This window comes from Mustela nivalis (genome assembly GCF_964662115.1).
Source record: "Mustela nivalis genome assembly, chromosome: 3".
NCBI classification, from domain to species: domain Eukaryota; kingdom Metazoa; phylum Chordata; class Mammalia; order Carnivora; family Mustelidae; genus Mustela; species Mustela nivalis.
In genome coordinates, this window is record NC_139022.1 from 91,745,460 (window position 1) to 91,768,732 (window position 23,273).

Genomic DNA, 23,273 nt, shown 5'->3' on the forward strand with positions numbered 1-23,273 from the left:
GGCTCAGGTCCTGATCCCAGGGTCCTGGGATCGAGCCCTGCATTGGGCTCTCTGCTCAGTGGGGAGCCTGCTTGCCCCTCTCTCTCTGCCTACTTGTGATCTCTCTCTGTCAAATAAATAAATAAAATCTTAAAAAAAAATACAACATAAAGGAGATACAGATAAAACATAAAAGCCTTATAGTCATGAATACGAATTGAACATAGCAGTATAAAAGTAGTATCTCAAGAGATATTTTATGATTAAATAAAATCTTTAAAATATATATACACATATATAATATATATATTTTATATATATATACATATATATATATACACACACACACACTTTTTAAAAGATTTTAAAGATTTTATTTGACAGAGAGACACAGCGTAAGAGCGAAAAAGCAAGGGTAGTTGGAGAGGGAGAAGCAGGCTTCCTGCTGAGCAGGGAGTCTGGGAGATGCTAGATGCGAGATGAGATGAGGGGCTCGCTTAATGACTGGGCCACCCAGGCGTCCCAATAAATACATATTTTTTTCTAGCTCCCCAGAAAAGCCTAGAAGCAATGACCAATCCCCCAGACTGTGGTCTTTTTTTTTTTTTTAAAGATTTTATTTATTTATTTGACAGACAGAAATCACAAGTAGGCAGAGAGGCAGATAGAGAGAGAGGGGGAAGCAGGCTCCCTGCTGAATAGAAAGCCCGATGCGGGCCTCGATCCCAGGATCCCGAGATCACGACCTGAGCTGAAGGCAGAGGCTTTAAACCACTGAGCCACCCAGGCGCCCCAGACTGTGGTCTTGATACATCACTTCCTACTGAGGGAAACCAGAGCTTCTTGGAAAAATGACTAATGTCAACTGTGATACTGTGATTTATAATAAGAAATATATATTTGGTCTTTGTCCCTGTTTTCCAGCACAGAGCTTCTAAAACCCTTGGAATTTCCTAAGTGATGAGAGATAAAGGTGTCTTTTGTTATGTTAATCAGGCAACGTTAAGAACGCTGCCCCGTCACCTAAAGATGGGGCTGGTTGCCAGGGGAACCAACTCAGTGCCTGAAGTGTTGAAATTCAGTTCCACCCCTCAACCTCCAGAGAGGGGAGAGGGGCTGGAGGTTGGATTAATTGTCAATGGCTAACAATTTCATCAATCATACCTAAGAAATTAAACCTTCAAAAAAAAAAAAATCCAAAAGGACAAGGTTTGGAGAACTTCTGGGTCTGTGACACGTGGGAGAGTGGTGTGCTTGTAGACCATGGAAGCCCCCTGTACTTTGCTCATAGCTTGTCCTATGTATCTCTCCCTCTGGCTGTTGATTTCTATCCTTTAAGTATCTTTAGTAGTAAATTAGTAATCTAGTAAGTAAATGGATTTTACTGAGCTCTGTGGGCTACTCTTGCAAATTAAGTGAACCCGCAGAAATGGTCATAGGAACCTTTGATTTACAGCCATTTGGATCAGAGGCACAGGTAACAACCTGGGCTTGCAATTGGCATCCAAAGGGGCAGTCTTGTGGAATCTGCTGTTATCTCTGGGCAGTGTCAGAACTGAATTGAACCATAGGACACCAACCTAGTATCCAGAGACTTGCTTGTTGGTATGGGGAAACCCACCCCCACGCACCTTGCAAAGGGGTGATTAGAACACTCTACCAAGTATGGGGCAAGAAATGTTTAAGATGAACCTGGTAGGGGCGCCTAGGTGGCTCAGCGGTTAAGCCTCTGCCTTTGGCTTAGGTCATGGTCTCAGGGTCCTGGGATGAGCCCACATCCTGCTCTCTGCTCAGCAGGGAGCCTGCTTCCCTTCCTCTCTCTGCCTACTTGTGATCTCTGTCTGTCAAATAAATAAATACAATCTTTAAAAAAAAAGAAAAAGAAAAAAGATGAACCTGGTACATCTTATAATACCCAAGTAAGAAAGCTAACAAATCACTGGGGTCATGTCTAAAGGACTCAGGAGGCAACTTAAAGAGGCTTCTACTGCCCCAAATGGGACACTCTGAGCTTCAATAAATATAAAAATTGCAGTGGTTCAAAACCTATCAAGTGTATATAAACCCATCTGCTTATACTAATATAATTATCTCCTCCAGGGGATAATAGAACCAATTTGTTATCTTGAAAACTGATAAATTAATGAAAATCATTTACCTTGCTTTTCCTATATCAACTGTAGCACTGAACTATCAAATAGTAGATAAAAAGAAGCATTTCTTTAAAAAAAAAATTCCAGAGAATAAAATGAAAATGGCTAAAGTAAGATATCACCAATTCATAACCCCATGAAATAACATATCTAGACGACAATGTCATTATAAAAGAGAGACAAGAAAACCAGCTGTAATTTTACTAAAGGGATCTAACCTGAGTTTGATCAAGTGTCTGGATCCAGTTAGAAAAAGAACATGATAAATGGCACCATGAAAAAAATCTAGACTGCTGAAACCACTATAGGTCAAAATTGCCCAGGTCCTTCAAATTATGAGGAAGTACAAAAATATATTAAAAAATTCAGGCAAGTGAAAACAACAGAGTCTAAAAATGCACACTTGAATGATCACATCATGAACACAGGAGGTTACTACAAAGTCAGAAGAGTGGTTACTTTTAGAGGGATGCATGCGGACATGATAGGCTTCTGGGCTTCTGGGTCTGTTGATGTTGATATGGATAATGATTACAAGGGTTTTAATGTTACGATAATTCCCTAAATGATGAGATGGAATGAGACAAGCAAATAATTAAATATACCAGTCTGGAGTTCTAGGGCTACATTTGGAAGTCAAATAGATGATATTTACATTTATGGGGATGAATAAGGTCACCAGGAAAGTAGTTGGATTTTAAAAAGACCAGCAACTTTAGTACAGAGCCATGGGGGAATGTCAACATTAGGATGTGAAGCAGAGAGTCCATCAGAAAGTACATCAGAAAGATGGATGGGTACTTCATAAGTGTAGTGTCAGGAAGCGTGCAACTCCTTTACATGTTCTCAGTAATGTTTACTCCAGTCACTGCTGCAATGACAAGTTCCATGAAAGGTTTTTTTTTTTTTTTTAAGATTTATTTGTTTTTTTCAGGGAGAGAGAGAGAGAGAAAGAGCACGAGGCAGAGGCGGGGTTGGGGGGAAAGGGACAGAGGGAGAGAAAATCTTAAGCAGACTCCGTGTTGAACAAGGAGCCAATGTGCAGCTAGATCTCACAACCCTGAGATCATGACCTGAGTCAAAACCAAGAGTCGGATGCTTAACCAACTACACTACAAAGGCTGCCCCAACGAAGCCTTTAAAGGCTTCACATAGGTGCAACCAGACGCATAGATCAGGTAGAAACCAGATACCTCCCTCCTGCTGCCTTGGAGCTTCTCTGGCCCATGGAATGGGGAACCATTTGGCACTGAGAGAGGACTAGAAAGATAACACATGTGGGGGCCCATCCCTGAGCTGGAGGGGATGAGATCTGACAGACACATTCCCTCTCTTAACCCCCCAGCAGACAGTTCCAAGGCATATTTTATATGACTCTTCAAGGTCTTATAAATAAGGGTCTTCTGAATCAAGCACTGGCTGCATTGGTCACCCATGGCCAACAGCAGAATATAACCTTGCTGGCTTTCTCTCCTTGTCTGGGATCTATCATGAGAACTCCCTGGAATCTTTCCCCCAAATAGACAAGTCTGCATAAAAGTCTTTGTCTCAGGCTCTGCTTTTGGGAGAACTAGTTTTTTAAAGCGAAGATTCAGTTGTACGGAACACTGCCAAGAAGTTAAGGTTACACAGCATGTGACAGATGGGATTCCTGGGAACGCTTACAAGAGCAGTTTTGGGGAGTGATGGAGCAGAAGCTTGGTGAGGGGAGGCTGAAGACAACAGAAGATGTGGAAATGGAGACAGTAAATTATATAGATGCTTCCTCGAGGGTCCCAAACTGTGGACTCTGGACTCCTCAGCAGCACTCAACACAACTGACAACTCTCTATTTGAAATACATACCATTTGCTAGTTACTGGAGAGAAGAGAAATGGGCGGTAGCAAGAGTGATATGTAGGGTCAGGGAAAGGCTTTTGAAAACAGTAGACCATGGGGATGATGAGAATGTCCAGCAGAAGGGGAAAGAGGGGGGGGAAACTGTAAATGACAAAAAGGAGGATCTTAAGTCCAAGTGTCGCATTGGCCTTTGGTACCTTTCAATCAGGGAAGTAAAAGGAAAGACAGATCTGGAGGCAGAGAAGTTTGTTAGATAGTGAGGAAATAATCTGGTTGCTCTAAGTGCTTCAATGAATTATACCGTCAGGTCAGAAGTTAAGGGAGAACAGCAAGGGGGTGTAGCAATTTTGAGGAAAAAAGAGGAGTGAAATGATTTTGGCATCTAAAAACAGAGACATATTAGGCAAGTGATAGCTGAGCTGTACTGAGTGCCTGTTTATTTATTTCACTGGAAAGACTGCCAGCTCATTTCTATTCCATTTTGAGGGTAGGGGGCCCAGGGCTATACCCGGGTACTGTTTATTTCTAAAAACTTTTTTTGTTAAACCAATGTGATGGAGTTGGAAAGAAGATTACAAGGAAGAAGACCAAGATAGAGATCCAGCTTCTCAAAACCAAAGTAAGGTGGAGGGTAAAGGGTGGTGGCCAATGGGAGTGAAGGCCAGTGGAAGGATGACTGCTTAAAGGAATGTGGTCCAGGGAGAACATTAATTTGGGTCACACAAACAGTACACTTTAGAATATTTTCTTCCAAACAATACATTATACAGAATGATCCTGCTTCCCCTATTTTCCCCTTAGAAAAATAAAAGTTGCATGAATTAATTACAGAGTTAGAGGTGAGATTTATTAAATAACTGCAGTCTTCCCAAACCATGAGCCCAAATAGAGAAGTTACTAAGTACCAGGCTGAGCAGTGACATCATTGTTTCCCTAGTTACCCAATGTGGAGGCAGAAATGAATAAGCTAGATATAAATGCAATATCTAATAGGGTGGGAGTGTTAAAACTTTTTATGGCTATGAGGTTGGTTAGCCTTGTAACTCAAAATGTGGTCATTCAAAACATGTAACCAAAAGATGTCATGGGGCTTGTCAACTCATTGCCTATGGCACTGGCAAAATATGTTCTATATTCATTTACTTTGGGGAGAAGCTAAATGTAGCTGGTTCTTTGGTGATACCTAAAATCCAGACTTAGGGTTTTACAGATATGTCAATACAAAAACAGATACTTTGTATTTTACACAGAGCTAGTAGATAACAAATATCTAGTACATATCACAAGATTTAAAAATATGTATGTGCTTAGGATGCCTGGGTGGCTCAGTTGGTTAAGCATCTGCCTTTGGCTCAGGTCAGGATCCCAGAGTCATGGGATCCAGTCCTGCATCAGGCTCCTTGCTCAGTGTGGAGCCTGCTTCTATCTCTCCCTCTGACTCTCCCCCTACTCATGCTCTCTCTTTCTAACAACAACAACAACAACAACAACAACAAAGTATGTGCTTATTTATATAATACGCACAATTCATTCCTTTTCCTTAAATGATATCTACTCACGGAAACACTGAAAAGCAGAAACAATCCCCTTAACATCTCGATATAAAACTCAATGTCACTTTTGTGCTTATCATACATCTAACAATCAAAAAGTTCTTTTTTCTTTCTTTCTTTCTTTCTTTTTTTAAGGTGATGTCTTTGATAATCAAGTGCCTTAATTCTTTTTTGGAGCAACCCTAACAGGTGTGCTAGAATGATTATTCCCATTTTAGAGTTGGCAAAACTAAAGTATAGAAAGGTTGAAGTTTTGTTGCAAACTCAATTTGTACTGCTTGTTATAATTACTTTTGTTTCAGATTGCAAGTGTGATCAGTGGCCCAAGAAGGCTTCTGAATTGTGCTGCCTGTCCTCCTCACCTCTAGGATCTGGAAAGCTGTATTTCAGTGCCAAGATTGATACATTAGTAACTAGAAGACAAAACACACTGACTATGACTAACAGACACAGAACCAAGAATTCAGCCTAGGCAGCTAATAAACATGCCTGAACAAAAGTACATTTCCATCAGAAGTGTAGAACAGGACTTTTATTTATTTATTTATTTATTTAGGCAGTTTTGTAGAAATCCTCATTTTTCACAGTGTTCAATAATGTCACATCATTTGGCCAATAATTTTTCTAGTTTTTGGTTTATCAAATAGTATCTTTTCACTTATTTTTATGGAGTTTTCCTTATTTATTTATTTATTGGAGCTTTATCTTTTAATCAAGACAATAAGTAAACTGTCTTTTTAACTTCCAATTTCCAAATAAAAGTTTAACCTCTTTTCAGAATTTTAGGGCTATGCAAATATAGCCATCAACCCAATAAAAAACAATCCTTGCAGAAGAACAGCACACACTTTAGAGGTTTTACTTTTTTTTTTCTCTCTCCCCTCTTCTCTCTCTTTCTTTCCTTATTTTTTCCTTTCAAAATTAAAAGCAGGCACAGTATGCCTTTACCATGTGGAAAAGGGCAAAGGGACTGGATGAAAGCCAACTAATTGAAATAATAAATCAACTGATACGGTAAATTTTAGGCAAAATATCTTCAGGTATTCCATTACTTTCTAATATATGTTTCTTCTACTTCTAATTAGCTCTGAGGACTTTCTTAAATTTTAATTTTACTAAAGTTACAGGTTTTATTAACAGTTTATAGAGTCAAACAGCTCTAAAAACCTTGTTATAAGTATCAACTTGATTTCTGACTCCCAACCCACCACCACACCTCCAGTCAACCATTTTCAACTCCTGCAGCAGACTGTTATTTACTTTCTCAGTTCCAAATAATATGATCATTTTGTGACTTTTCCATTTTAGTCATTATGTATTTATTTCTCAGCATAGAAGAGGAAGATTTAATTATCTTTTATTTCCCTCTCCTCCACACAAATACACTTCTTAAAAAAAAGAAGAAAATGTTTTATTTATTTATTTTAGATAGAGAGGGAGAGCACAAGCGAAGGGAGGGGCAGAGGGAGAGAGAAAAATTCCAAGCAGACACCTCCCTGGGTGCAGAACCTGATGCAGGCCTCGATCCCACAACCCTGAGATCATGACCTGAGCTGAAATCAAGAGTCAAACACTCAACCACCTGAGCCACCCAGGTTAACTCAAACACATAAGCACCCCTCAAATACACACTTTGAATCCCCAAGTTTAGCCCATCATAATTTCAGTTAGATCACTATTCAGTGCTTAAATTTGTGCCATACCAATATACTATGATTGTATTTCCTTTTGTACATAATTTTCTTTGTTTTTATTAAACATGAGGTACACAGAATAGGATTAATTGTAATTCATGCATGACACATGCTTCACTGGGCTATGCATGGCCCTTTTTTATTTATTCAATTAGCTCTTCTTAATAATGGGATTAGCTCCCTTGAACTGATACCTGAAACAAAAGCTAGAGGCACTAGAAGAACCTGTATCGAACAATGTTCTCCTTATCTACAACCAATCCATTTTTCAGTATCCCCTTGTTTGAATGAACCATAGTCCTGAATTTTGTGTTGGTCATTTCCTTATTTTCACTTTTATATAACTTTGTTGCATCTACATATATTTCTGCATATAGAAATACACAGAGATAATAGATAAAAGCATCTTTTGGGAGTTCACTTTAGAGGTCAACTCTGCAATTTGGACCAATTCTTTCACTAAATAAGTTGAAGCGCTAAAGAAAAAAATGCATATATATATTTAATCTGCTTGAAATTATCAGAGAGATGACAAAACAGTAAGGGATTGTGAGTTCACATTCAGGGAGAAGAAATCCTTAGAGGTGAGGCAGCAATTTGAGGCTGTCTTCCTCTTAGTCATCTCTGATTTTGGAAGAGGATGACAAAGCTGCTGGTAAACAACGAAGTCCAACAGGACAAAATTGGAGTTCAGTGTTAACCAAGGAGGAGGATGTAACTCCCAGGTTTTAGACTGAGAACATTAAAACCTAAACCCAAGGGGTAAAGAGTGGATTGAAAATAGATTAGCCCTTAAAGAGATGGAAGCTCAGTTGAAATTTTCTCAATCCTGTAAGGGATTAAGGTGATCTAATATTGCTGATGCCCTTACAAGTTTTCTAGAAACAAACTCACATCTTCACTGGAGTAAGACGACCTCATCTTAGACCTCAAAGTATCTGTACAAGTTTTCATTTAAAATGGCGGGCATTCAAAGATAAACAAGTATATGACAGTATAATGAAAAACCAAGAAAAACATCAGAGAGTATCAAAATAAAGGAGTTACCTCACATAAGTTTAAAAAATTTACGCTTAATATGTTCAAAGAAATAAAGGAAGATGGAAAACTCTGGTAAACAAATGAAGCTATCAGAAAGAATAAAAAATATTCTTAAACTTAATATTCTTAATATTCTTTTAAACTTAAAAACAATAATATTAAGATCTCAGTAAACAGATCTAAAAATAGATTAAACAAAGCTGAAAAGGGAATTAGTGAATTGGAAGAAAACTCAGATAAAAACATCCTAAATGAGGGACACCTGGGTGGCTCAGTTGGTTAAGCAGCTGCCTTAAGCTCAGGTCATGATCCCAGCATCCTGGGATCGAGTCCCACATCGGGCTCCTTGCTCGGCAGGGAGCCGGCTTCTCCCTCTGCCTCTGCCTGCCTCTTTGTCTGCCTGTGCTCGCTCACTCTCTCTCCCTCTGTCACTGACAAATAAATAAATAAAATCTTAAAAAAAAAAATCCTAAATGAAACAAGGGGAAAAAATGAATACTTAGTTCTGCTCTTTCTTGTTGATTTTTTTCTGTAAGAAATATAGAGGACACAACAGGGGAGAAGGAAAATTGGACAGCAATAATATATGAATAGATAATTATTTACATTTTTCTAAAAATGAAGTATACCAAGTCTCAACTCCCCTCCCGTACATACACCCAGACACATCACAGTATAACTAGTAAAAACATCAAGAACAAAGAGAAAGAGAAAAATGAAAAAATGACTTTAAAGAAATATCCTATAAAGCAGGAGCAATGGAAACTAGAAGACAACAAAACAATACTTTGAAAGTGCAAAAAGAAAATAAATCCCAAACTATGGGGCACCTGGGTGGCTCAGTGGGTTAAAGCCTCTGCCTTCAGCTCAGGTCATGATCCCAGGGTCTTGGGATTGAGCCCCGCATCCGGCTCTCTGCTCAGCAGGGAGCCTGCTTCCCCCCCCCCCCAACTTGTGATCTGTCTGTCAAATAAATAAATAAAATCTAAAAGAAAAAAAAAAGAAATCCCAAACTAGAATTTTATTCCCAGAAAATGTAAATATCAAAAAAGAAAAATAAATATATTTTCAGACAAAAACTAAGAGAATTAAAATGTGTTCATCAAGCAGAAGGGAAATTACAAAATGTAAAGAGGCATGAAGAGAGTGAAAAACCAGATCAATATGTAAGTAAACCAAGTCAATACTGATTGCAAAAAACAAGAGAATAATGTTCTGTGGGATTAAAAACAGAAAATTAAAATATATGACAACAATGGTAAATAAATAGGAAGGGTGATAAATGGGATTTAAGTGTTCTCAAGTCTTTGAATTTTCCAGGAAAACATGAAAGTACTAATTTGTCAAGGATACAATGTATAATCTCCAGGATAACCATAAGAAGGGAAGTAAAGGAATATATGACAAATAAGTGAACAGAAAGAGGATTTTTTAAAAAAGATTATTTATTTATTTATTGAAAGAGATTCAGAGAGAGCTGGAACTGAAGCAGGGGGAGTGGGAGAGTAAGAAGCAGGGAGCCCCATGACCTGAGCCGAAGGCAAATGCTTCACCGACTAAGCCACCCAGGTGCCCCCAGAAAGAAGATTGTCTTTAAAAAAATTAAAATTTCGGGGTGCCTGGGTGGCTCAGTGGGTTTTAGCCTCTGCCTTCAGTTCAGGGCATGATCCCAGGGTTCTGGGATGGAGTCCCACGTTGGGCTCTCTGCTCAGTGGGGAGCCTGCTTCCCTTCCTCTCTGCCTACTTGTGATCTCTGTCTGTCAAATAAATAAATAAAATCTTTTGAAAAATTAAAATTTTATATAAAGTACATTGTGATATATATTTGAAAATCACTTTGTTTACTTGTGATGAAATCTTTAATATAAAATTTTAAAAAGATTTTTTAAGAAAGTTTTTTTTTTTTTTTGTGAGCTCAAACTCACAACACTGAGATCAAGAGTCACATGGTTTACCCATTGAGCCAGCCAGGTGCCCTATCACTTTTTTCATTTATGATAAAATCTTAGGATAAAGTGTTATTCATACATTTATTTGTTTTGATTGCTATAAACTGTTATCCACTCTTTCACTGATAGACAGCTTCTGAGTTGTTTCCAGGTTTTTGCTGAACAGTGTTGTGATGAAACTTCTTTTGGATTTCTCTTACTTTATATATTTTAACTTTTTTTTCCACCTGAAAGAAGAGTGCTGGGTCACAAGTATGTTTTTGTTTTTGTTTTTGTCGTCCAACTTTGGAAGGTAATCCCAATGCATTTTTAATTTTTTTAATCTCATAAGCAACACAAATAAGATTTTGAGTCTATATCTTCTCCACCATTTGGTATTATCAGTCTTTTGTATTTTTGCCTGTAAAATGGCTACATCATTGTGGTCTTAATTTGCATTTTCCTGCTCACCAATAATTCTGACTATCTCTTTGCATTTATTGATCATATGTAATTTCCTCTTCTGTGAAATACTTCAGATTTCCTGGCTACTTTTTATTGGGTTGTTTGTGGTCTTCTTATTAGGAGTTCATTATATATTTTTGGTATTATTTGTCATTTATGCATATTATGAATATCTCCTTAAGATTCCATCTTTTTACTTGCTTTTGATGAGTATAAATTCTTAATTTTAATAAGCCCTGAAAAACTTTTTAGTTTTCTCTTAATTTAACAATGGTCTTTTTATAGATTTGCTTTACTTCTTGATGGACTTGTTCCTAATTTAATCCAAATCCCTCCCAAAGTGTCCAGGTTTTCTCTTGAGATGTTCAAATCAGGTAATCCAACAATTTCAACTTCCTGAAGAATTCCTTCCTGGAAACTTGTGACATGTTTTATCCTGGACATGTTGCTTTCTAGGCATAGCTGTCACTTTGAGGTCTCCAATCAATCCATCCTACAGACTCTCCTTTTCTTTATGTTACTTGGATCCTGGGTCTTACTCTTTTTTTACTTCACTTCTTGTTTTTGCGGGACATATCCCCCTGTAACTTCCTAACAAGAGATGCAAGGGAGATAAATTTTTAGAGATCTCCATTCCACCCTCATACTTTTGGATGGGAATGGAAATGAAATTGGAAATAATTTTCCTTCAGAAGTTTGAAGACACTGTTTCATTGTCTTACTGCTTCTACTGTTATATTTGGAGGAGTTCAGTGCCATTCTAATTCTTAATTCTGGTATGAAGTCTCTCTTCCCCAACCCTCTGGAGATTGTAGGATTTTCTCTTTTCCCAGTGCTTTGAAATGCCACAATAGGATACAATGTGGGTCTATTTTAGACCACTGTGCTGGGCAACCATGCCCAATTCTAAGAAATTTTCTTGAGTTACCGTCTATAGTTTCTTGCCCTCCATTTTCTCTGTGTCCTCTTTCTGGAAACTCTATTATTCAGGTATTGAATCTTCTGGATTGGTGGTCTTATTTTCTTATTTTTTTTCTCTCCTACTTTCTGTATCTTTGTCTTTTTAAAAGATTGTTTATTTATTTCTTTGAAAGAGATACAGAGAGAGATGGAACAGAAGCAGGGGGAGTGAGAGAGGGAGAAGCAGGGAGCCCCATGTACTTTCTGACATAAATCCTAAATTCTACCTTCTGCGTTGATCTTCTAGTTCATCTAAACTTTCTTCATATCTGCTATCTTCATTTCTAAATGCTCGTTTGTTCTCTGAATTTTTTTTAAACATAACACCTTGTTCTTCTTTTATGAATGTAACAACTTCTCTTACTTTTTCAACATTCCACTCACTTACAGAGGTTTTTCCTGTTCTTTGGGTATTCCTTGGCTGTTTGCTCAAACCAAAAGCTGTCCACCAGAAAGCAGATTAGTAACTCTGTGCATGTATGTGTAGCTTGTTTACTTAGTCTTCATAATGAAGGCAATCTAGCTGGGCCTATTCCTTGGGAGATTTGCAATGTATATCTTAGTTCTATTCCTTGGGGACTTCCTAATGTCAGGATCTTAGTTCTTTTCTCTCCCCCAGAGAAGATTTCTGTTTTTCTGCCAGCTGCCTATTGGTTGACAGCCAGCAGTCTGGGAGCAGAGAAGGTCAGGGGAAGTTGCTGTGCAAAGTGGGAAAGGAATAAAAGAATAATTGCTTCATTAACACACTGACAGAGAAGTCTTAGCCCCATATTCACCCTTGCCTTCCAGAGATACTTGTGTCTTGGGGGACTTTGCAATGTAAATTAGGTTTCTGTTCAGCTTTTCTTATTGCTAGTTTAGGATTGCTTTCTCTAGTCCCCTAAGTCAATAATTATTTGCTTTGTAGCCTTCAAAATTTTGACACTGTTGTCTTCCTTCCTGTTCTCCCCTTTATTTTAGGTTTGTGCCTTTAACTGAAATTTAACTTAAGCTTTTTAAAGGACTGTCAGATCAAATCAACAATCACATTGTGAGCACCTATCATGTGCCAAGTTCACAGATTCGTCACAACATTAATGGATCGTGGGTTTAGGACGTTATTAAATGCTGAACTAGAATGATAGATGCTTGACAAGTCTTTATTGTTCTCCTTGCAACCACTGGGCTACTTTCTCCAGCTCTGATGTCCTTTGTTTATTCTTTTATCTCTAGGGTACCATTAATTCTTTTTCTCATTTTCTATTGACTGGAAACAACTTTTCTCATCTGAAATTTCCTTTTAGATTTAAGCACATAACCTATTTCTGTGTCTTCTTTCTACATAAAAATGTCTCTTTTACCAATCTAGAATAAATAGAGAGGATTTTAAACTCTGCCTAGTAAGAAACATTACTTCTAATTTGTATTCAAGCTAAAAACACATCATCCTCCTCACTCTCATTGGGCAGTATCATGACTCTTTCTATGCCACAGACCTGGAAGTAGTGATTCAGACTACTATAGTTAATCATTTTACATGTTAAAATGGATTATTATTTACTGTGGCTTACTATGTACTAGGAGTTTTCATATATGTTGGCTCTACTGCTTTCTGGAGGCATAGCAGCTAAATTCCAACTCTACCAGTTATTAGCTACATGACTTTGTGTGAATTTTTTGTATGTGTGCTTCATTCACTCATGCGTAAAATGAAGACAATAATAATGGCACCTCCCTTAAATGACAGCTTTTTCTTTGGTAAAATGAGTACAATAATAGTACTTCCTCCAAAAAATCATTTTGAAGATTGGTTGTTAAGCCCTGAGCACAGCACCTGGTGCATAGTAGGCTTCATGTGTTATTAACAACAGCACTGTAATTATTTCTGTCCTCATCTAACAAATCAGGAAACAGAAGTTCAGAAAAGTTTACTTGATTTGTCTACGGCTGCATAGTTTAGTCAAAAGCAGCGCTGGAATGCTAACTATGGCAATTCTGTTAATATAACACGTTTTTGAGAGTTTGATATACCGTGTGTCCGTTAAAAAATGTAGTTCTTTTTAGACTTAAGTGTTCATTAATTGCCAATTATGTACCAGACAACACGGAGTTTAAATGGAATAAAACTGACGCAGCTGGCAGGAACAATTTCACAAGTGGATGAGAAGAGAAAGTAGGAAATGTCCACGAAATGGGGTAGTCTGGCACAGCCGTCAAAGCCTGGGTGGGCTGAGGAGGGCACCCACAGGGGGTGGGACCTAGGGAAGGAGGTAGCAGCTGCAACCCTGGGTAGGGTGACAGAAACTAAGGGTGATAAAGCAGGGATTTGCATGGGAAAGTGGGCAGGGAGTAAAACAGCAGACAACTGTGTTCTGTTTTTGAGGATATACAAAAATGGACTCATACCCATTCTTATTACACACTGCTAGTGTTATGCTCCTGGCAAAGGAGATGGGCTACTACATGGAGGGGAGTTAATAAAATAAATAAATATATTAAAGATAATAGGAGACAGATTGTTCATTGTCAGAGAAGGAGGTTACAAAATATGGACAAGATGAAAACTAAAATGGACTTTGTGGTATTGGAATTATAATTATCAATTACTGGAATTGAGGATAATGATGTAAGTTGTAATCTGTCCAGGAATTAGTAGTTTACAACCTTCCAACAAAGACAATCCCAAGCCCAGAAGGCTTCAGGGTAAATTCTCATAAACACTTTATGAAGAAATAATAATAATTCTACTCAAACTAGTCTAAAAAGTAGAGGAGGAAATACTTCCAAACTCCTTCTGTTAGGCCAGCATTACAATGACACCAATAATCAAAGATATTCTAGTAAGAGGAAGTTAGAAATGGGGGGTGGGGGTGGGCAGGGTGGTCCAGTCACATGTCCAGCTCTTGGTTTCAGCTCAGGTTGTGATCTCGGAGTCGTTGGGAGATCAGGCCCTAGCTTGGGCTGTGCGCTCAGCCAGGAGTCTGCTTCAGATTCTCTCTCTCTCTTGCCCCTCCCACTCATGCAAAAAAAAAAGAGAGAAGCTTAAAAGCCGATAACCCTCATGAACATAGATAGAAAAATTCTAAACACAATTTTAGCAAATCAAATCTAACAAAATATTAAAAGGATAGTGCATCATAACCAAGTGGGATTTATCCCAAAAATGAAGGGTTGGCTTAACATTATAAAACCAATCACTGGAATTAATCATGTTAACAAACTCAAAAAAGAAAAACATGGTCATCTCAACAGATGCAGAAAAAACATTTGACAAAATCCAACTGAGATTCTGCTACCACCTTGTTTTGAGTATATCCAAAAATGGACTCATACCCATCTTATTACACACTGCTAGTGTTATGCTCTAACTTTCTATTATGTCTAAACTAAATACATTATGCTATAGTTTAACTCAGTGTTTCCCACTCCATTCCATGAAACATTAGCATCCTTTGAAATTTAAAGCTCTTCCTGTACCTTCAAAATATAATTAACACATTAAAAGTTCTAACTCCAACGAAAAAACCATATCCAATATTTTTTTTTAATGTGAATTTTGACCATTGCTTTCCTATCAGGGTACATTATTCTATATTTGCTGCTAAAAGGATTTTATTTTGACCCACCCATCTGTTCTTGCTTATATCCTGTATAATTATTCACAGAGACTGAAAAATCAGCAAGGTTACAGCAGTCTGGCACAACGTCACAGAAGGGCAGATGTTCCTGACTTTGGCCTTGTGGCTGAACAATCTCATTTAAATACCACCTTCATTATGGCATTCCTCTACTCACAGACCTCCCTAGATACACTATACCACCAACACAGAAACTGGCAACTTTTCTTAACAACTTTCCTAATTCTGTAATTTTAATCTTTGAATTTATTTTTAAAAAGATCTTATTTATTTGAGCAAGAGAGAGCATGACAGAGAGTACGAGCAGGGGGAGGGACAGAGGGAGAAGCAGACTCCTCCACCAAGCAGGGAGCCTGATACAGGACTTGATCCCAGGCTGCTGGGATCATGGCTAGAGTCGAAGACAGATGCTTAACCAACTAAGCCACCCAGGCACCCTTATATCTTTCAATTTCATAAAAGAATCTAAAATGTTTATCCCAGATGAATAAAAGCAATAAATTGTCAAAAAAAAATTAGAAATCACAAAGAATCAACTAAAGTAACTTTCACTTGACTCATAGGAGCACTTTTTTTCCCCAAGATTTTATTTATTTATTTGACAGAGAGAAAGAAAACAGAAGTAGGCAAAGAGGCAGGTGGGTGAGTGTGGGAAGCAGGCTCCCTGGTGAGCAGAGAGCCTGACGATGCAGGACTCAATCCCAGGACCCTGAGATCATGACCTGAACCGAAGGCAGAGGCTTAACCCACTGAGCTACCCAGGGGCCCCTCATAGGAGCACTTTAAGGAGGCTTGTCTCCATATACCAAGAGAAAGCCAAGTGGTAAAAGTGAAATTTCTACTGGTATTTCCAGGTGCTATAGTCTGAATGATTGTGTTCCCCCACATTTCATATTTTGAAATCTTAACCCCTAAGAAGACAGTATTGGGAAGTGAGGCCTTTGGGAGGTGAATAGGTCATGAGAGCAGAACTGTATGAATGGGATTAGTGCCCTGATGAGAGACCCACCTTTCTGCCATGTGAGGTGACAGCAAAAAGAAAATTGTTTATGAACTAGGAAGCAGCCCTCACCAGACAGTGAATCTGCCAGACCCTTGATCCTGGACTTCCCAGCCTCTGGAACTGTGAGGAATAAATCTCTGTTGTTTGTAAGTTACCCAGTTTATGATATTTTGTTATAGTAACCTGAATAGACCAAAATACTAACACACTGTTTCAATCCATAAGCATGGAAAACACATTGAAGGGAATTGTGTCCTATGAGAGGTGAATCTATAAAAAAGCTGGGCATCAAGTCATAAACCTACCACAGAAAAACAAAATAAAACGGGAAACCCAGCAGAGCACTTTCCTTTTGTATGTCCAGGGGATTGGTGACTTATTCTTTGTGCAAAGTACTACACATCTTAGAAGCAAATAGTTTAAATAAGGTAGTAATATATTTAAGAGCACCTTTTGAAAGTTACAATCCCTAAGGAAGACAAGAGAATCTTTTCATTGCAAAAAAGAATTCAAACACATCTGTTATAGCAAAGGGGCAAAATGAATCGTGGTGTGGGTAGGATGCTGAATTCACAAGAAGCAGCATTTTCTTCAAGCCTGATCCTGGATAAGTAATTTTTATTTTTATTTATTTATTTATTTTTGACAGACAGAGATCACAGGCAGAGAGAGAGAGGGAAGCAGGCTCCCTGCTGAGCAGAAAGCCTGATGTGGGGCTCAATCCAAGGACCCTCAGATCATGACCTGAGCTGGATAAGTAATTTTTAAAGTAGAATGCCTTTTTCTTACCACTTGGAATAGTTCTTGGATGAGTTATAAAGTGTTTGTGCTAACTGCATTAGACCAATGGTCATTTCCTATAAACAGAAACAAAATTTCAGCTAACCAAGAATAGTGTGACAAACATTATTTTGACTCTTCCGCTGAGGCTGTAGTACGAAACCCATAAAAACAGGAAGATACTGAAATCAATTTACCATGATCTGACCAAACTCGTGAAATCATGACAAGCCCTAAAAGACATATGCTCTGAAGCACATCACAAGTGACACACTTGCATCGTACTGTATTGTGCATTTTGTCTTCCACTTCAAAAGGCAAAGGACCCATATTTCTTAAAAAAATCTCAGAAATACACTAATATTAGTTGTACTTAGGGCTAGTACGAATGCAGTAGGAAAAACTACGGCAAAAGCAGATAATTGCACTGACTCAACCAAACTATTATTTTCTGTTTCAGGAAAGAGGCTTTTAAAACAGAAACAGTTTTAAGTTAAACCAACCTACATTTTAGGAGACTGCCCCTTGTAAATTATACCTATTTATACAAATAATTTTACTCCAAAAAATACTTACTGAGGAAATATATATTTAGCGGGGACTTAACATCTTTTTAGCAGTGCCATGGTCTTCGAGAAGAAATTTAAGCTACATTCTCTGCTCTGCTTCACCCTGTTAATTTTAGAATTCTAGAAATAATACTAGAGGTTGTTTAAAAAGGAAAATGTTTTCTTTCCTCGATGAAACATACTTGCAGACATGAATCTTAAACAAAGGTAAAATCCTGGATACTCTATTTTTTATTTACCTGGGTGGAAGTGGCCATCTCTGTGTCTAGATAGCACTTACCACCTTAAAATAACCGAATTTTTTTTCCTTCATTAAATAACTGGCTCATTAAATTTGCATCTAGAAAAGGACAGTTTAATTTTCCACTGTCACATCACTGATATTTATTAACTAGGACTACATCTGACAGAAATACATGTCCTATGTGCACCAAGAGAGAGTCTAAGAACAGTCATAGCAGCATTATCTGCAGAAGGTCCAAAGTGCAGACAACTCAGAGAGCCAACACCACACAATACTACAGAGCAATGAAAATGACCACACGGCAGCTACATTCAACCACAGGGATAACAAACGGAAGAAGCAAGACTAAAAAATATATCAAGTAAGACTTTATTTATAAAAAGTTGCTAAACATGCAACACTGATGTATCTGGTGCATACAGCTGCACACTCAAGTGGTAAAACTATACAGGAAATGATTACCAAAAAAAGGAAAGCTAAAGCTTCCTCAGAGAAGAGAGGACAAGTATGGGGAGTAGGTTGAGACTGCCAAGGGACCCACAAGGCTTTTGTCCTGTTGGTCAAATTCTTCCACATTGCAGTTTTTTCACCTGTTGGTGGCAGTTACAAGGGACGCTTCTCACAAACCTTTGCAAACTGTAGATGTCATGTTACCTCTTCTTCTTTTTTTTTTTTTTAGAGATTTTATTTATTTATTTGACAGAGAAAGATGACAAGCAGGCAGAGAGGCAGGCAGAGAGAGAGGAGGAAGTAGGCCCCCTGCTGAGCAGAGAGCCCACTGTGGGGCTCGATCCCAGGACCCTGAGATCATGACCTGAGCCGAAGGCAGCAGCCCAACCCACCGAGCCACCCAGGCGCCCCATGCTACCACTTCTTAAAATAAGAGTATTATGCATCACAGTACAAAATTGTTCTAAAAACCCAGGGGTTGCCACGTTAAATATTAATTACACATGTACGTGTGTATAATATACACACTAAAACCTACTGGTTTCAAGGGGAAAAAAAGCACAGTGATTCTATCCTAGACTTCTCTTGCTTCTGTCCTCTTCTGCTGAGCAAATAACAAAAGAGCGAAGGAACTTAGAAAATGAAAGAGATAGGGTTTAGAGGTACACCAAAGAATACTATACCCTTTCATTAATTTACTTGAGAATGTAAAAGATTTATGTGCCTTTTGGGGCGCCTGGGTGGCTCAGTGGGTTAAGCCGCTGCCTTCGGCTCAGGTCATGACCTCAGGTCCTGGGATGAAGCCCCACATCGGACTCTTTGCTCAGTGGGGAGTCTGCTTCTCTCTCTCTCTCTCTCTGCCTGCCTCTCTGCCTACTTGCAATCTTTCTCTGTCAAATAAATAAATAAAATCTTAAAAAAAAATTTTATGAGCCTTTTGGCTGATGGTGGAATTGCATGTATATTCTTAGTCTCTCCTTTGTCTATTGATAGAGCCTGCTGATGCAACTATGCAAAAGTAGCACCTGAGGAAAAATGAGCATCATTCTGTCCTTATAGTTGTGACACAGAAGCAGCTGTCCTTTAATTCATACCTAATGGCCTGCTCCTAAGTTTCCTGCTTCCACCAGTAATGTTGACTCTAATCTTTAGAAAGTCTGCTTCTTTGAAATACAACAAAAAACCCTGCACCGAACTAATTCAGCCATGTCTGCCTGTAAGTTATTTAACCTGTGTTTGGCCCAAATCAACCTATTTTTTCCTCCATTCTGCTAAATTAGTTGGGTAATAGATTATTATGTTACCTTTTCATCTAGCCTGGAAAAAAAAATGTGAATCTAAATAGTGGTGATACGATGATATCCCCAAAGTTTCCTTCAACAATAATTGCAATATAAGTCTTGGTTAACAGACTGACATTTTCTTTTCTTTTCTTTTTTTTTTTTTAAAGATTTTATTTATTTATTTGACAGAGAGAAATCACAAGTAGATGGAGAGGCAGGCAGAGAGAGAGAGAGGGAAGCAGGCTCCCTGCTGAGCAGAGAGCCCGATGCGGGACTCTGAGACCCTGAGATCATGACCTGAGCCGAAGGCAGCGGCTTAACCCACTGAGCCACCCAGGCGCCCCCAGACTGACATTTTCAAACTCTGATATATCACACAAGAAAGAAAATAGCTGACCAACTGCCCACCTCTATGCTCCAGAATGGATTTCCTAAAGGGCACACAGAAAAATTGATAGGACAACTTTATTCTCCTGCCTGTGATCAGGATACATTCTGTAGCTCTTGGGTAGGTCAAAATCAGTTTTACATTTGAGAATACCTGAATCTGATCTGGGTTCTTAGAAGTTAAACGTCATTTTTTCCAAGTCAATCCCACCAAGTAATGTTGTGGTATAAACAATGCTGAGGGCTATCCGGGTCACTCTTGATCTCTACCAAAGGTTTATCTTCAAGCAAATTGTGATCCAAAGCTTGGTAAAATAACCAACACACTGCCTAAGTCACATGTAGCCAACAGTCTGTCTATTTAATCTAATACTCAGAATCAATGCCTTAAAGGCAAAAGAATTATTTGTCTATCTCCTGGCAAAGACAAAAACTGAAGGAAAATGGGAAACTCTTTTCAGGCTGGTTCATTACTTACTTCCTTCTGAGTTAATACTTCCTCTCATATGAGGAATAAATCCTGCAAGGAGGAAAGGGAAAAGAGCAATAAAGCAATCTTACAATGAAGTTGCATTATTCTACCTAAGTAGTATCTACATTATAGTCCATTATATGGCTCAAAAATAATATGGGTCAAAGTGTATTTCCCAAATATAACTAAATACTATAAGACCATGATACAACAGAGTTATAAACCATAACTCCTGTTCCCCAACACCACTGTTCTATTTGGAGTGACACTGAATTAGAGTCAGTTCCCCAAAACATCACTCACTTTCAAATATAAATTCTAAGACTTATTGCAAAACCAAATCTCATTATGTTGGGATTCATTACCCTTTGGCTTATATAATACCATGGTTGTCCTCACTTAAAATGAAATAAAAACTGACAGTACAGAATATACCTCTTCCTATGGAGCAGAAGAAAACACGCTCTAGGACAAAATGTAAACATCAAACATCAAGAAAGCATCTTAACAGAGGAGGGATAAAAATATAACCTTATATTTGTGAGTAACCAGAATTCAAATTCTGGCCTTCTGATTTCATGGCTGGTGTGCTTTCAATACAACCCAGGTGTCCTTAGCTTCCTTGATAATGATTTATCCAAAATCTTCCTATAGAAAAAAAAGTGATTTTAGAAAGTAACTGCAACAGTTCAGTCTTTTGCTTTTAATGACAAACATGTTCTTATTTATTTTTACCACCTCTCCCAAATGATTCCTTATAGAATAAAATCTGAGAGGGCGCCTGGGTGGCTCAGTTGGTTAAGTATCCAGTTCCCGATTTCCGCTCAGGTCATGATATCAGGATGTGAGATCATGTGAGATTGGGGCTTGTGAGATCGAGTCCTGAACTGGGCTCCGTACTGGATCCCTCTGTCCCTTCCCCACCTCTCTCTCTCTCTCTTTCCTGCTGTCTAAAAAAATAGAAGTAAAAGTTGAGGGGAAAAACCATGCATTTTCAAAGCAAACTTTTTCTCTGAAGAATTCTCCCTAGCATATGAGGAATTAGAAGATCACAGCCATATGCCTTCTCTTCCCACTGCTCAGCAGCAGTGACCAAGCAGAAAGATAACCAAAGCAAGAATAAGATTTAGAGACTCCAAATAATATTACAGACAATTTTAATTGAACACTAGATCAGAAATTAAGTATAAATGCTTTCCAAATCAAATATGGTTTAAAATTAATTAAATACTTAAGGCAAGAAGCTTACTTGTTAATTCATTAAAGTCAAGATCACACTTATTCAGATAATTTCAACCATCCAGCAGCTTCAACTGCAATTTTATTTTCTTTAATTAATCTCTCTCAAGATACATATAGACATATAGTACAATCATAATTTTATTGGGTTATAATATCACTTTAAAATTTTATAGGGCAGTGTGGTGATTTTTGTACGATTGTGGGATTCTGAGTTTTGATAAAGGATGTCAGTTCACCACTGATGAATAAACAGTTGTTGCTGTATTTAAATTAAGCTTCCCTCAGTTTTTGGACAGTCAGTGATTGCTTATATAAATAAGTAATGTGCTGTGTATACACCGAAAATAAAATTTTAAATGGTTATCTTTGGGCCAAACTGGGTCTCTTAAAGCAAAAATAGACAATTCTCAATCAACGGATACCAACTCTGCAGTAGGCATTTTTAAAGTTGACTAAGAGAAGGAATTCTAAAACAATTACCCAAAGCATGCAAAAATGTCACCCACGTAGATTAGTTTCATTAAACTAACTGCATAAGAAGCTCTGTCTGAAATGGAATAGAGAAATCTGACACGCAATACTCATGTTATCAGGAAAAAATTAAAACATATCAAAAATAGGGTGCCTGGGTGGCTCAGTGGGTTAAGACGCTGCCTTCGGCTCAGGTCATGATCTCAGGGTCCTGGGATTGAGTTCCACATCGGGCTCTCTGCTCAGCAGGGAGCTTGCTTCCCTTCCTCTCTCTCTGCCTGCCTCTCTGTCTACTTGTGATCTCTCTCTGTCAAATAAATAAATAAAATCTTAAAAAAATATATCAAAAATAACTTAAAAAGTTGCAATCAACTATTTCATATCTGTGGTTTCTGATTAGCTGAATGTTGCTTTTCAGTGATTGACCTTCCTCATTCAAGATCCTTGCTTAGGTTCAAAGTTGTCAAAACTGACAGAGAACTTGGTTGGACAGCATAGAATCCCCCACCAACAGCTAGGAGAGGAGTCTAGGGAGAAGAAGCCACAGCGGTTTTTTCTTGCAATTATGAAGTAATAGACTTGTCTAGATCAGTGATTTCCAAGCTTGTCTGCACATTGGAGTCACCTGGGGGAGTCATAACACTATTGATGCCTGTATCCCATCACTAAAAAGTATGACTTAATTGATCTAGGTGTGGCATGAGCTTTGGAAATTTAAAAGATCTCTAGATGATTCTAACATGTAGACAAACTTGGAAAGATAAAATGGCCTATGTTCTTTCATATTCCTATCTTGAAAATTTTTGATGAATTAGGTTCATGTCTTTTTTAGCGCCCTTTCTTTATCAGTCTCATGCCATTTGGGGAGAATGACCAAAGCACAGCTTGTTCTGGAATACTCTCAAAAGGAGAATAAAAGGAAGAATAAGAGGATGAATAAGCTAACTTTCATAAAATGTTTCTTCATGACAGTAATTACTAGGGTATGGCTTTTTTTTTTTTTTTTTTTAAATCCAAAGCCTAGAAACTTTGTTCACTATCCTAAAGCCAGACAGAAGAATTAGAGAACACTCTACAATAATCTGGGGTTTAAGTTCATCTGGATTTGTATGATCTAGTCCAGCTTTCCACTTTATCAGATGG

General features: G+C 38.1%; 1 protein-coding gene across 3 annotated transcripts in view; it reads right to left on the reverse strand.

Moving 5' to 3' along the window:
- The window catches only part of NDUFAF2 (NADH:ubiquinone oxidoreductase complex assembly factor 2), a 357,071-nt gene that overhangs the window by 69,302 nt on the left and 264,496 nt on the right, over positions 1–23,273 (reverse strand). Inside the window, exons 7-8 of one of the 3 annotated variants that reach the window (XR_014310373.1) lie at positions 20,949–21,065; positions 20,424–20,465 (exon numbers count right to left, since the gene is read on the reverse strand). The exons of 1 other annotated variant lie outside the window; for it this stretch is intronic. The gene's annotated coding sequence lies outside the window, so the exon portion shown is untranslated. The remainder of the gene's footprint in view (positions 1–20,423; positions 20,466–20,948; positions 21,066–23,273) is intronic. One more of the 3 variants, XR_014310372.1, reaches the window with a different exon arrangement.